The 12,454-nt window shown below is 37.7% G+C and overlaps 1 long non-coding RNA gene across 1 annotated transcript in view; it reads right to left on the bottom strand.

Annotated features, from left to right (window-relative positions):
• Positions 1-12,454, bottom strand: part of LOC134757516 (uncharacterized) — a 492,817-nt gene that overhangs the window by 479,473 nt on the left and 890 nt on the right. The window lies entirely within an intron of this gene.

Raw genomic sequence — 12,454 nt, forward strand, 5'->3', positions numbered from 1 at the left:
TAGAATCTGTATTTTTAATTTTTCTTCACTTTAGAAATCAAAGTGGCTATTATTTTTTTAAAAGATGCTGACAAGGTTGCAGAGAAAATAGAACGTTTATACATTGTTGGTAAGGGTTTAAATTAGTTCAACCATTGTGGAAAGCAGTACGGCAATTCCTCAAAGAGCTAAAAGCAGAAATAGCATTCAACTCAGCAATCTCACTGCTGGGTATATACCCAGAGGACTATATGTCATTCTACCATAAAGATACACGCAGGTTAATGTTCACTGCAGCACTATTCACAAAATCAAAGACATGGAATCAACCTAAATGCCCATCAATAACAGATTGGATAAAGAAAATGTGGTACACATACACCATGGAATACTATGCAGCCATAAAAAGAATGAGATCATGGCTTTTGTGGGAACACGAATGGAGCTAGAGACTATTATCCTTAGCAAATGAATGCTGGAACAGAAAACCAAATACTGCATGGTCTCACTTATAAGTGGTAACTAAATGATAAATCCTCATAAATACAAAGAGGTGAACAACAGACACTGGGATCTACTTGAAGGCGAAGGTTGAGAGGAGGGAGAGGAGCAGAAAAGATAACTATTGGATACTAGGCTTAATACCTGGCTGATTAAATAATCTGTACAACAAACCCTGTGACACAGTTTCACCCGTGTAACAAATCTTCATATGTACCCTCAAACCTAAAATAAATGTATTTAAAAAAGACAATTATATATATGTTTCTGACAATGGATTCTATGCGCATTTATTAACAATTTGGAAGTTCAAAAAATGTAAAGAAGTAAATAATACCATCCATACCCTCCAACTTGGGTGAAATCACACCCACAGTTGTTATGGTTTCTTCTAGAAATTTTCATATGTTAAAATATACATCCTGATATTTTCTCACCTAACATCAAGATGTAATCTTTCACCACGTATTATTAGTTATTTCATAAAACTCCCTTTAGTGCTTACATGATACTTAAAGGATTGGTGGTATTGTCATTTATATTATGATTTTCAATCTGGGGGGATTTGTATGCAAGTTACTGTTTTGAGCTGGGGGTGGTGAACATATTTGCGAATATAGCTGGTTTTGGTTTAATGTTTTCTCATTGTGTGTTTAAAAAATGTTTATCATTTATTTCTTCAAGTTATCTGAAACAAGAAAGTCTATTTTGGCCTCTTAGAGGTAATCAGTAGGAAAACAATGGAAAGACATGGCATTTTTCAGTACAAGTGAACCATTGTTTGAGGCCTCTCAATTTCAAAATGATTCATTATCAATCCATTTGCTCATCTGAGATACTTAAAAATAACTGAATATATAAGTTTACTTTGTGGATAAACTTGTAAAGATCTAATAATTATAGCTTTTATAATGTATTTGTTTTTATTTATTTAGTTAGTTAGTTAGTTAGCTGTTAGTTAATTCTTGCTATTGTCAGACATGGGGTTAGATGCCAAGAGTGCTCACCATAGGTATTCCAAGGCTTAACGCGGCGTACCCACAGATACACAGCTAAGTAGAGGCGGAACCAAATATTCAGAATAAACAATATCTAGTGCTAGCACAATTAACTACTGTGTTCTGTGTAAAGTGGGCATCATCCCTCTATTAGGGAAGATACCCTCACTATGTTTTATTATAGCCCTTTCCATTCCTCTTTATCCTCAAAAAAAGCAATGATCATATTTTGTTTTTGTTTTTGTTGCCTTTGTTTAACTGTCTATATTTACGCCATTTCAGCTGACCTTTCCTTCTGGGTCTTTGTTTCGAGTATTATTCTCTGGAGGAAAGATTCTGAGATGGAGATAACCAGGCAGGGTATTTTCGCAGGGAGAATTCTTAGGATAAGCATCTGAGAAAGGGAGGTGTTGGCCAGATGGAAAGCTGGATGCCTGTTCAGATTTGCGGACTAAGTCTTTGGACTCCCATGGTGCCCAGGAAAGAGACACGACCCCTGAATGATGTTGTTTTCTACATCTGAGACAATCCACGGAGGGGGCTGACAACTGACAGCTAAGGGTCATCTTGGAAGCACTCCCTCAGATGGAAAAATGAGCCTTTAGTTCCTGAAGGGCAACCTGTGCAGTGCATCACAGGATGCTCCATGGTAATTATAAAACTCTTCTTTAATTCATAAGTGAAATAATATAAATTATGCACGTGTATGCATACACATACGTACTCTACTGTATGCATAAATATATTGTTATAAATATCAAATAAGGTTACAGCATAGTCAATTAAAGACAGTTACTACAGTAACACCTTATAAAATATTTAATGCACATATTTCCATATGCAAAAATATATATGTGCATTTCTATGTAATCTGTGCTATTCCCAGATATAAGAGACTCATTGAAAAAGCTAATGAATTCCTCAACTGCAGAAATAAATGTGTTCATGCATTAAATTTATTTTAGATCCTTGAATTAGGACAACTGATTGCTGTCCATTATAGACAGAATTTCTGAATTCCTGCATCTAGATGATTAATGATAGTGTAAATTGTACATGTTTACCACTATTAAAGAAAATAAATAAAGCTTCTGAGTGGCTCTGATTGTATGTTCACAGTTGGACAAATTGTTTATTTTTATACATAGGCCAACAAACTATAATTCATGAATTTGACTTCTTCCTTAGCCTTAAACTGTTTCTTCTGTAGCCTAGGAAAATGATATAGAGAATTCAAGCTGCTCCTCTGGGGAGAGTTCCGAGAGGCAGAACCAGAGCAGAGGAGACATATCAGAGAAAGAAAAAGAGAAAAACAGCTGTACTCTCTATATTTTATTCCATTTAATCTTCACAATACACCCTGATCAAAAGGCACTTCCAAATAAAAAATCCACATTAAAGATTTTAGATTAATTTGTCCAAGATCATATATGAAATATTTTTGCAGCGCCAGGATGAAACCTTGTTCTATTGACCCAAAGTGCAAGTTTTAATCCTGTTCCACCTACTAGGAAAATTTTTCAAAGGTATACTTGTATTTGAGGTAGCTAACTGGGAGCACCTATAAGATGAGTGCCCTGGTTTAACACTAGACACTTTATTTTCCCATTTTTCCTATCTTGACATGGATTTGTGACTATTCCTCTTTGGGAGAGAATAGAGACGCACGAAAAAAAGAACTGAACTCTTAAAAATGTTAAAATCTTAAAGCAAATGAACCATTAAGGCATCCAGACAAAAGTCAAATGAAGCTCCTTGTGATTCTCTTGAAGAGTTGGATTAAGCTTCTTCAATTCTTGGACAAGTTTGCACTTGTCCACAGATTCTACTTTTCTTCCTTTAATAATTCAGCTATTGGCAGTTGGAGCTTTGCTTTTGCTTCATTACTCTGCTCTTGGGAAGTAATATTTCCTCAAAAATTTGGTGACATTTTTATTTCTCATGTTTAAAGGATCCCTCTCCATCTCTTCCAGGGGTCACACATTTCTACCATCTCAGACAGATGGACTCTCTCATTCTTATCCAGGCTGGCGGTGTTCAAATTCAGGTGCTTATTTTTTTCCTTTGATCTACAACTGCTCATTTACATCTCTGTCCATTAGACAGAAGTGTCAGTGCCTTTCCTTTTTTTTTTTTTTTTTTTGCCTCCATATTACAACTCAATGAACTTGCATTAGTAGATATATTTTGGATTTTTCTAAAAGTATAAGGGTTTTTAAATTATCAATGAAAAGCTGATTAAATGAAAGTGGAATTAATATAAAATGCTAATTATTTAAAAATTGCAGTAAGACAAGATCATGGCATGTTTTAAATATACATAAATATTTTCAGGTTCTGAAGACAATCTATATATGCACTAATGGTCTTTTTCTCTGTGTCTATGGGTCTAATTTTGAATATTGTTAAGGCCCTGCTTGGATGTCAACGTATCCAAGTAGCCTTCAACGTTTTTCTCCCAAATTACCAAGCATATTAATGTTTCTCATATTGAATTATATTTTATCAAATCAAATTTTATAACAGATTAGTATTTTTCCTGAGTTAGAATATTTGAAACTAGCAAGCTCCAGAAGAGAAGAAATTAGCTTGGAGAGAAAAGAAAAAAACAGATTTAGAACCACGCCTCTGGTTATTAATGATGATCAGACATTGATTTGGTTGCTTAATCTCTCTAAGCCTCATTTTTCTCATCTCTAAAATGGTGCTAATACCAATGCCTATGTTTTAGCATTGTTGTGAGGACCAAATAAATTTTTATACGTAAAATTCTTAACTCAAAATGGGAACCATGCTAACTTTTTGAAAATGCTTTACTATTGATATGAAGCGTTTTGGAGCTCAAGATATGTGGGTCTCCAATGGCAAGACAGTTATCCATACTGAGTTTTAGTGATTTCATCTCTGAAATGAGAAAAAGAAGAAAACAAACAAACAAAAACAAAAGCAAGGTCTCTCCTTGGCTTTTGAGAAGGCAGGTTTTGTTTGTTTGGCTTTGTTTATGTCATCATGATCAGCATGCCTATTTTAACTGTGTCCTTACGTGACCAGCATCCCCACTGGGTAGCGCTGTGTTGGATTATTTTTTTGTAGCAGATTTATTGATATATAATTTTAGAACGTTTTCATCACCCTTTAGTAGTTCCTGTACTTTTTATGGGAACAGCCCCCCGACCTACTCACACACAATCTCTCTCCCTCCTCACCCAGGTTCAGGCAGCCTTAAATCTACTTTCTCTATATATCGACTTTACTATTCTGAACATTTCACATGAATAAAATCACATAATGTGTGATTATGTGGCTTATTGTGATTGTCTCCTTTAACATAACAGTGTTTTCAAGGTTCACCCATGCCATAACTTATGCAAGTACTTTGTTTCAGTTTATTGTTGAATGTTACGTCATGTTGAAACACCACATATTTATCCACTGATCAATTGGCAGATATTTGGGTTCTATGCACCTTTTGGCTATTATGAATAATGCAGCTATAAACATTTGTGTACAAGTTTTTGTTTGTATGTATGCTTTCATTTTTATTTATTAATTGTTTTAGAGACAGGTCTCACTGTGTCCCCAGGCTGGACTGCAGTGGCGCAATCCCAGCTCACTGCAACCTCCACCTCCCAACTTCAAGGGATCCTGCTACCTCAGCCTCCCTAGTAGCTGGGACTAAAGGCAAGCACCACCATGCCCAGCTAATTTTTTTATTTTTTATAGAGACAGGGTTTTGCCATGTTGCCCGGGTTAGTCCTGAACTCAAGCAATCCCCCGACCTCAGCCTCCCAAAGCGTTGTTATTAAAGGCGTGAGTCACCACAACTGGCCTGCTTTCATTTTTATTTGATGTATACCCAGAAGTGGAATTTCTGGATCAAACAACTCTATGTTTAATTTTTTGAGTAACTGGAAGACTGTTTTGTGAAACAATGGTAACTTTTTGTATGCAAACAACAATGTATGAGAGTTTTTATATTTCCGCATATTCACTAAAATGGTGTTTACAGTAACCAAAATAGCGTGGTACTGGTACAAGAACAGACACATAGACCAATGGAACAGAATAGAGAACCATCCTTTGCTTCTGATGAGAATATAGCTGTCATTGAGATTTCCTTGTAAGTAATGAGCCATTTCTATCTTTCTGCTTTCAAGATGTTCCCTTTCTATCTGGCTTTCAATAATTTTATTATGATGTGTCTGTGGTGAATTTTCTGTATTTCTCCTATGTGGAGTTTTTATATGTATAGTGGGCCATATGTGCATCTTCTTTACGGAAGTGTCAGTTCATGTACTTTGCCTACTTTTTAATGAGGCTGTTTTTTTTCTTTCTTGTAAACTTGTGTAAGTTCCTTATATATGCTGGATATTAGGATTTTGTCAGATGCATAGATTGAAAAAATTTTCTCCCATTCTGTAGGTTGTCTGTTCACTCTGTTGATAGTTTCTTTTGCTATGCAGAAGCTCTTTAATTAGGTTCCATTTGTCAATTTTTGCTTTTGTTGCTATTGCTTTTGGTGCTTTCGTCATGAAATATTTGCCTGTGCCAATGTCCTGAATGGTATTACCTAGGTTTTTTTCTAGGATTTTTATAGTTTTGGGTTTTACATTTAAGTCTTTAATCCATCTTGTGTTGATTTTTGTATACAGTGTAAAGAAGGGGTCCAGTTTCATTTTTCTGCATATGGCTAGCCAGTTCGCCCAAAAACATTTACTAAATAAGGAATCCTTTCCCTGTTGTTTGTTGTTGTCAGATTTGTCAAAAATAAGATGGTTGTAGGGGTGCAGTCTTATTTCTGGGTTCTCTATTCTGTTCCATTTGTCTATGTGACTGTTCTTGTATCAGTACCATGCTGTTTTGGTTACTGTAGTACTGTAGTATAGTTTGAAGTCAGGTAGCACGATGTTTCTAGTTTTGTTCATTTTGCTTAGGATTGTTTTGACTATTCTTCACAGAACTAGAAAAACTATTTTAAAATCCATATGGTTCTTACTAGTTTCAAATTCTTACCACAATCCATTTTTTCTTCTACTCACTTTATTTGTGCTGTTATCCTCAAATATACTACATTTTTATATGTTAAAAACCTCCAAAATACAAACGTATATTATTTTGTACAGTTGGTTCTTAAGTCAGTTAGGAGAAGAAAGTAAAATAAATATATATTAATAAAGCCTTTTATATATACATAATTATCTTTACCAGTGTTGTTTTCCGTGTGGATTTGAATTATGCTCTGGGGTCGTTTGCTTTTACCCTGAAGAACTTCCTTTACAATTTCTTACAAGATACAGCCAGCAAAATACATAAATTCTCTAACATATTTGTCTTCTAACAACAAATTCTCACTTCTGTTTACATTTTGGAATGTCTATTTCAACATCATGTTTGAAAGATGATTTTATTGCGACATGGTTGGCAGTACTATTCTTTTGAAAATGTTGAATATCTTTACTGCCGTCTAACATCCTTTGCTTCTGATGAGAACACAGCTGTCATTGAGATTTCCTTGTAAGTAATGAGCCATTTTTATCTTTCTGCTTTCAAGATTTTCTTTTCTATCTGGCTTTCAATATTTTTATTATGATGTGCCTGTGGTGAATTGTCTGTATTTATCCTATGTGAAGTTTTTATTTGTATAGATGGGTTTTTATCAAATTTAGAAAATTTTCAGCCATTATTTCTGCAAATACAGTGTTCTGCTCCTTCATGTCTTTTCTTTCTGTCATTCCTGTTACATATCTGTAGGTTCATTTAATGGCGTCCCATTTCTCTGAGGTTTTCTTCATTTACTTTGCATTATTTTACTCTGTTATTTGGATTGCATAATATCTATTAATCTATCTCCATGTTTGCTCTTTCTTCTTGTAGTTCAAATCTATTGCTGAACACTTCTAGTGAACTTTTCATACCAGTTGTGTTTTACAACCCCCTCATTTTTATTTGCTTCTATTTTTATAATTTCTATTACTTTATTGATATTCTCTATTTGATGAGATTACCAATATACTTCCTTTACTTCTTCAAATATAGTTTTCTTCAGTTCTTTGAACATTTTTATAATGGCTACTTTGAAGTCACTGTCTATCTGACCCAGAGTTGCTCTCACGGGCAGTTTTTAATGCCTATACTTTGTCTTGAGTACTAGCCAGGCTTCCTTTCTCCTTTGCCTGACTCCCAATTTTTGGTTGTAAACAGGATGTTTTCTATGATATATTGTAGCAACTTTGAATTCTACTTACACCGAGCCCTCCAAGACTTATGTTTTCTTGCTTGTATATTTGTTTAGTGACTCCTTGTGTTACTGTAGTCATTACTCTTTCCCCTAAGTACAATGCCTCTGATGTTGCTCCACAGAGGGTGGAGCCTTGAACACCATTATAGTCACCCTCAGATGGCAGTGGCTTCATCAGGATTCTTTTTCTCTGTCTTCCCCTCATGATGTAACAGATAAGCTCCACTAATTGCCTGCTGTTTGCTCTTTTGTTTGCAACAATGTCTTGGGGAATGCATTCTATACAGGCTTGTCCAATTCAATTTGGACCCCTGCAGGATACATTTTGAGGTTAGTACTCAATATATGTTCTGATCTCAGGAGGCTATTTTTACCAGTCTATTTTCCTGGTTTTCTCTGATAGACTAGTTAGCCTGAAAGTTAGTTTGCAAGTTCATCTGTAATGAAGGTACCAGTCTTCTCTTAATTACTTTTCACCATAATCTCCATTGTTTTTGAAAGAACCACCGAGCTTAACTTCCCCACATTCTGATGCAAAGTCAGTTCTTTGGGGGAAGTTTCGTAGCACTCCTTTTTGTAACCTGTCTCTCCATCTGGGCAAAATCCCTGAATCACTACTTTGTAGTTGGAAACAGACACAATGGCCCACTTCTTTCAGCATGACACCTCTGAATTAGAAACAGGTTACTTGACAGAGGGAAGTCAGTAGCCTCTAGTCTTTTCATCTTACCTCTTCCAGCATGGGGCATTCCACCTTACTAAAGATCCGGGTCAAGGATAACCAGAATTCCAGTATTCATGGTGAACCATGCCCAAGGTAGACTCTCCATCTTATGAGTGGAGGTTGTGTGAAAAAATAATACGTCTCCTTCCTGGGCACACTCATCTGAAACTCAGTATTTTTAACGTATCTAATGATGTCCTACCATTTATTGGAAGAGACTATAGACCTACACAGGCAGTTAGAGTTAGTAAAACTCCTGTGTTCTTGACTGCACTCATCTAGAATGGAGTTTCTGTCACACTGGGAGCTGGGAGAGGATAAGGAAGAAAAGACTGGTTCAAATGCTACACACTCTTTTCTCCTTGTGTTTTAGTAGACACTCTTGAATAAATGTTTCTTCACTTGTTGTATGATATTACGACCATTTCCAGAGACTTCAAGTGCTTCTTTCTGTATAATTTTTATGAGTTTCACTAATGAGTCGGTCTATAGAACATCTCATTACTCTTCTGGAATTATACTGCACTTTTTAGTATGTTTCTATATTTATTATTTCCTGGCTGCTATGTTGAGATTTTCCATTTTTTATATATCACAAGTGTTTTTATTTCAGTTCTATTATAATTATAATAGCTGTGTTAAAGTTCTTTTCCATTAATTTAAACATCTGAGTCATCTCAGGGTCTGTTCTATTGACTTTACTTTTAGTATAACTCATGTCTTCCTATTTAACCTTGGTTTATATTTTACTTCATTGTTACTTGCTGGACTCTGGGAGTAATAAGTTGTGGGGAATACTAGAGGCCATCTTCCCTTAAAGGATGTTGAATTGTATTCTGTCGGTAACTGACTGTTATCTCCTGGTCAGCATTCAGTTTTAGTTCTATTTTTTATTAGTTCTCTTTATCTTTTGGCCTAGCTTCTAAAACACGACTCTAACTGTAGTGTAGTGTGTGATCCTTTTTTTTTTTTTTTTTTTTTTTTTTTTTTTTTTTTTTTTTTTATTCTTTATTGAGACAGAGTCTCGCTCTGTCGCCCAGGCTGGAGTGCAGTGGCGAGATCTCGGCTCACTGCAAGCTCCGCCTCCCAGGTTCACGCCATTCTCCTGCCTCAGCCTCCCGAGTAGCTGGGACTACAGGCACCTGCCACCACAACAGGCTAATTTTTTTGTATTTTTAGTAGAGACAGAGTTTCACCGTGTTAGCCAGGATGGTCTCGATCTCCTGACCTCGTGATCCGCCCACCTCAGCCTCCCAAAGTGCTGGGATTACAGGCGTGAGCCACCGTGCCCGGCCAAGTAGTATGCGATTCTTACCTGCTTGGTCTTTCATGAGTTTCAGTGAAATGCCTAAGATATTCCATAAGGTCTCTTAACCTTGACTGGACCAGAATTTCTATGTCTGGAGGCCTACATAAACGCTGGTATTTCTATTCAGTTCTCAGTTCTTTATTAACATTTCTGCCAGGCCTCCATGTGACTCAGCCTATGCAAAAACAACACACCCCTCAGCCTAGGATCTATAATAAATGCTCATGCAGAATTCTATCCTTTCTCTTTTCAGTTCCCTATTCTCTGGTAACTTACTCCAACATTGTAGCTACTTCAGTACCTCAGAGCACTGATCTGTCTCTTCTGGTTCCACATGCTCTGTCTAGCCTTTATCTCCTTGATCTGAAGCATGTTACAGGCCTACAGCAGAAAGCCAGGAAATATGTTGGACTCACCTAATCTGCTTGCTCTAAAATTTTACAAGCATGTGCTACTTGTTGCTCATTGTCTGAACATAGAGAATTTACATATTTTTTCTGGCTGTATAGCTTCTTTCAGTATGAAGACAAGTCTTGTAACAGTTATACTCTTGTGTGGCTGGAAGCAGATGGCTTTATGTTTTTTTCTTAAGCTGATGGAAATAATTATTTTCACCCATAGACTTTCTGGGAAGTGTTTATTCGTAGGACCGACGGAATATTTGGTGAGCAAGTCTCCAAGAAAGACCGGGTCTCATGCCAATATGAGTTGTAGGAATACAAAGTCATTGCTATTTTATTAAAGAAATGTATTTTTATTATGTACTCCAACCTTAAAAGTACGTTGGGTTATAACAACATGGTATATCTTGTACATGAAGTTTCCATTCACTGAGATATGAGCTACAAGTTATAAAGCTAGTTTTGAGAAAAAGGTCTTGAATTCAAGTTTAGGGGATATAGAATTTATACTGCTTGTTGTATAACAAAAATATATATGCCTGCCTGCTGTAGAAATGCTTAAGTAAGCTATTACAGTTGCCTTTATTTCACCTTTTTCCTTTTTTTTTTTTTTGAGACGTCTCGCTCTGTTGCCGGCTGGAGTGCGGTGGCGTGATCTCAGCTCACTGCAACCTCTGCCTCCTGGGTTCAAGCGATTCTCATGCCTCAGCCTCCCGAATAGGTGGGACTACAGGCACCCACCACCATGCCTGGCTAATTTCTGTATCTTTTAGTGGAGATGGGGTTTCACCATGTTAGCCAGGATGGTCTCAATCTCCTGACCTCGTGATCCACCAGCCTCAGCCTCCCAAAGTGCTGGGATTACAGGCGTGAGCCACCGCGCCCGGCCTCAACTTTTATTTTCGATTCAAGGGGTACATGTGCAGGTTTGTGACAAGGGTATATTGCGTGATGCTGAGGTTTTGGGTACAATTAAACATGTTTCCCAGATAGTAAGCATAGTATCCCATGACTAGTTTTTCAACCCTTGCCCACCTCCTTTCCTCCCTTCTTTTGTAGTTTCCAGTGTCTATTACTCCCATTTTTATCTCCATGTATACCCAATGTATATTCCCGCTAATAAGTGAGAACACTCGGTGTTTTGTTTACTGTATCTGCATTAAGTTTGCTTAGGATAATGGCCTCCAGCTGCATCCATGTTGCAGCAAAGAACATAGTTTCATTCTTTCTTTTAAGCCATTATAGTTAACCAAGAGGAAGTCTAAGACCAAAGCTCCATTAAGTACCTATGGCTTCAACCAGGCTATAAAAACCTATGATCACAATATCATTTCTAGCCCTCACTGAATGCCAGAATAAATGTACAGTTTTCAATGTATCCTGGTTAGATTTATATAGTAAGTTAAACAGAGATAATTCTGAGGAGTCACGGCACAGTGATATTGTCACGGGATCCTTGGGGTGTTGCTTCACTAGCTGGAAACCTTTGTGGCTGGCAGTGTCTTCTGCCTGAGTATTGCTTGTGCCCACTGAGCTCGTTCCACCCACTTGGTCCAGCAGGCTGTGCTTGGTTCGTGCTACCAGCCCAGATCCCACAACTGCCAAGGGCTAGTCAGGTGCAGGCAGAGTGGCAAGGGGTGTGTGGGCGAGTGAGCGTGGGATTCGGCCACTGCACACAGCCAGGCACGCTGGCTGCTGTGGCAGCTGGGCGGCTCCAGGCACTGGCACAGTGGCCAGCTCCATGGAGGCTGTGGCTAGACTAGATGTACTACATGCAGCTTCTGCTGGGGGTACCTGAGTGCCCGGAATTGGTGGGTTTTTGGTCTTGCTGACTTCAAGAATGAAGCCGCAGACCCTCACAGTGTTACAGTTCTTAAAGATGGTGTGTCTGGAGTTTGTTCCTTCAGATGTTCAGATGTGTCCAGAGTTTCCTCCTTTTGGTGGGTTCGTGGTCTCGCCGGCTTCAGGAGTGAAGCTGCAGACCTTCCGGTGAGTGTTACAGCTCATAAAGGCGGCGCGGACCCAAAGAGTGAGCAGCAGCAAGATTTATCACAAAGAGCAAAAGAACAACGCTTCCATAGCGTGGAACGGAACCGGAGCGCATTGCAGCTGTTGGCTCCCGTGGCCTGCTTTAATTCCCTTAACTAGCCCCAGCCACATCCTACTGATTGGCCCATTTTACAGAGAGCTGCTTGGTCCACTTTACCCAGAGCTCATTGGTCCGTTTTACAGAGAGCTGATTAGTCCGTTTTGACAGATTGCTGATTGCTGCGTTTACAAACCTTTAGCTAGACAGAAAAGTTC

Source organism: Gorilla gorilla, chromosome 18 (assembly GCF_029281585.2).
Source record: "Gorilla gorilla gorilla isolate KB3781 chromosome 18, NHGRI_mGorGor1-v2.1_pri, whole genome shotgun sequence".
In the NCBI taxonomy this organism is placed as follows: domain Eukaryota; kingdom Metazoa; phylum Chordata; class Mammalia; order Primates; family Hominidae; genus Gorilla; species Gorilla gorilla.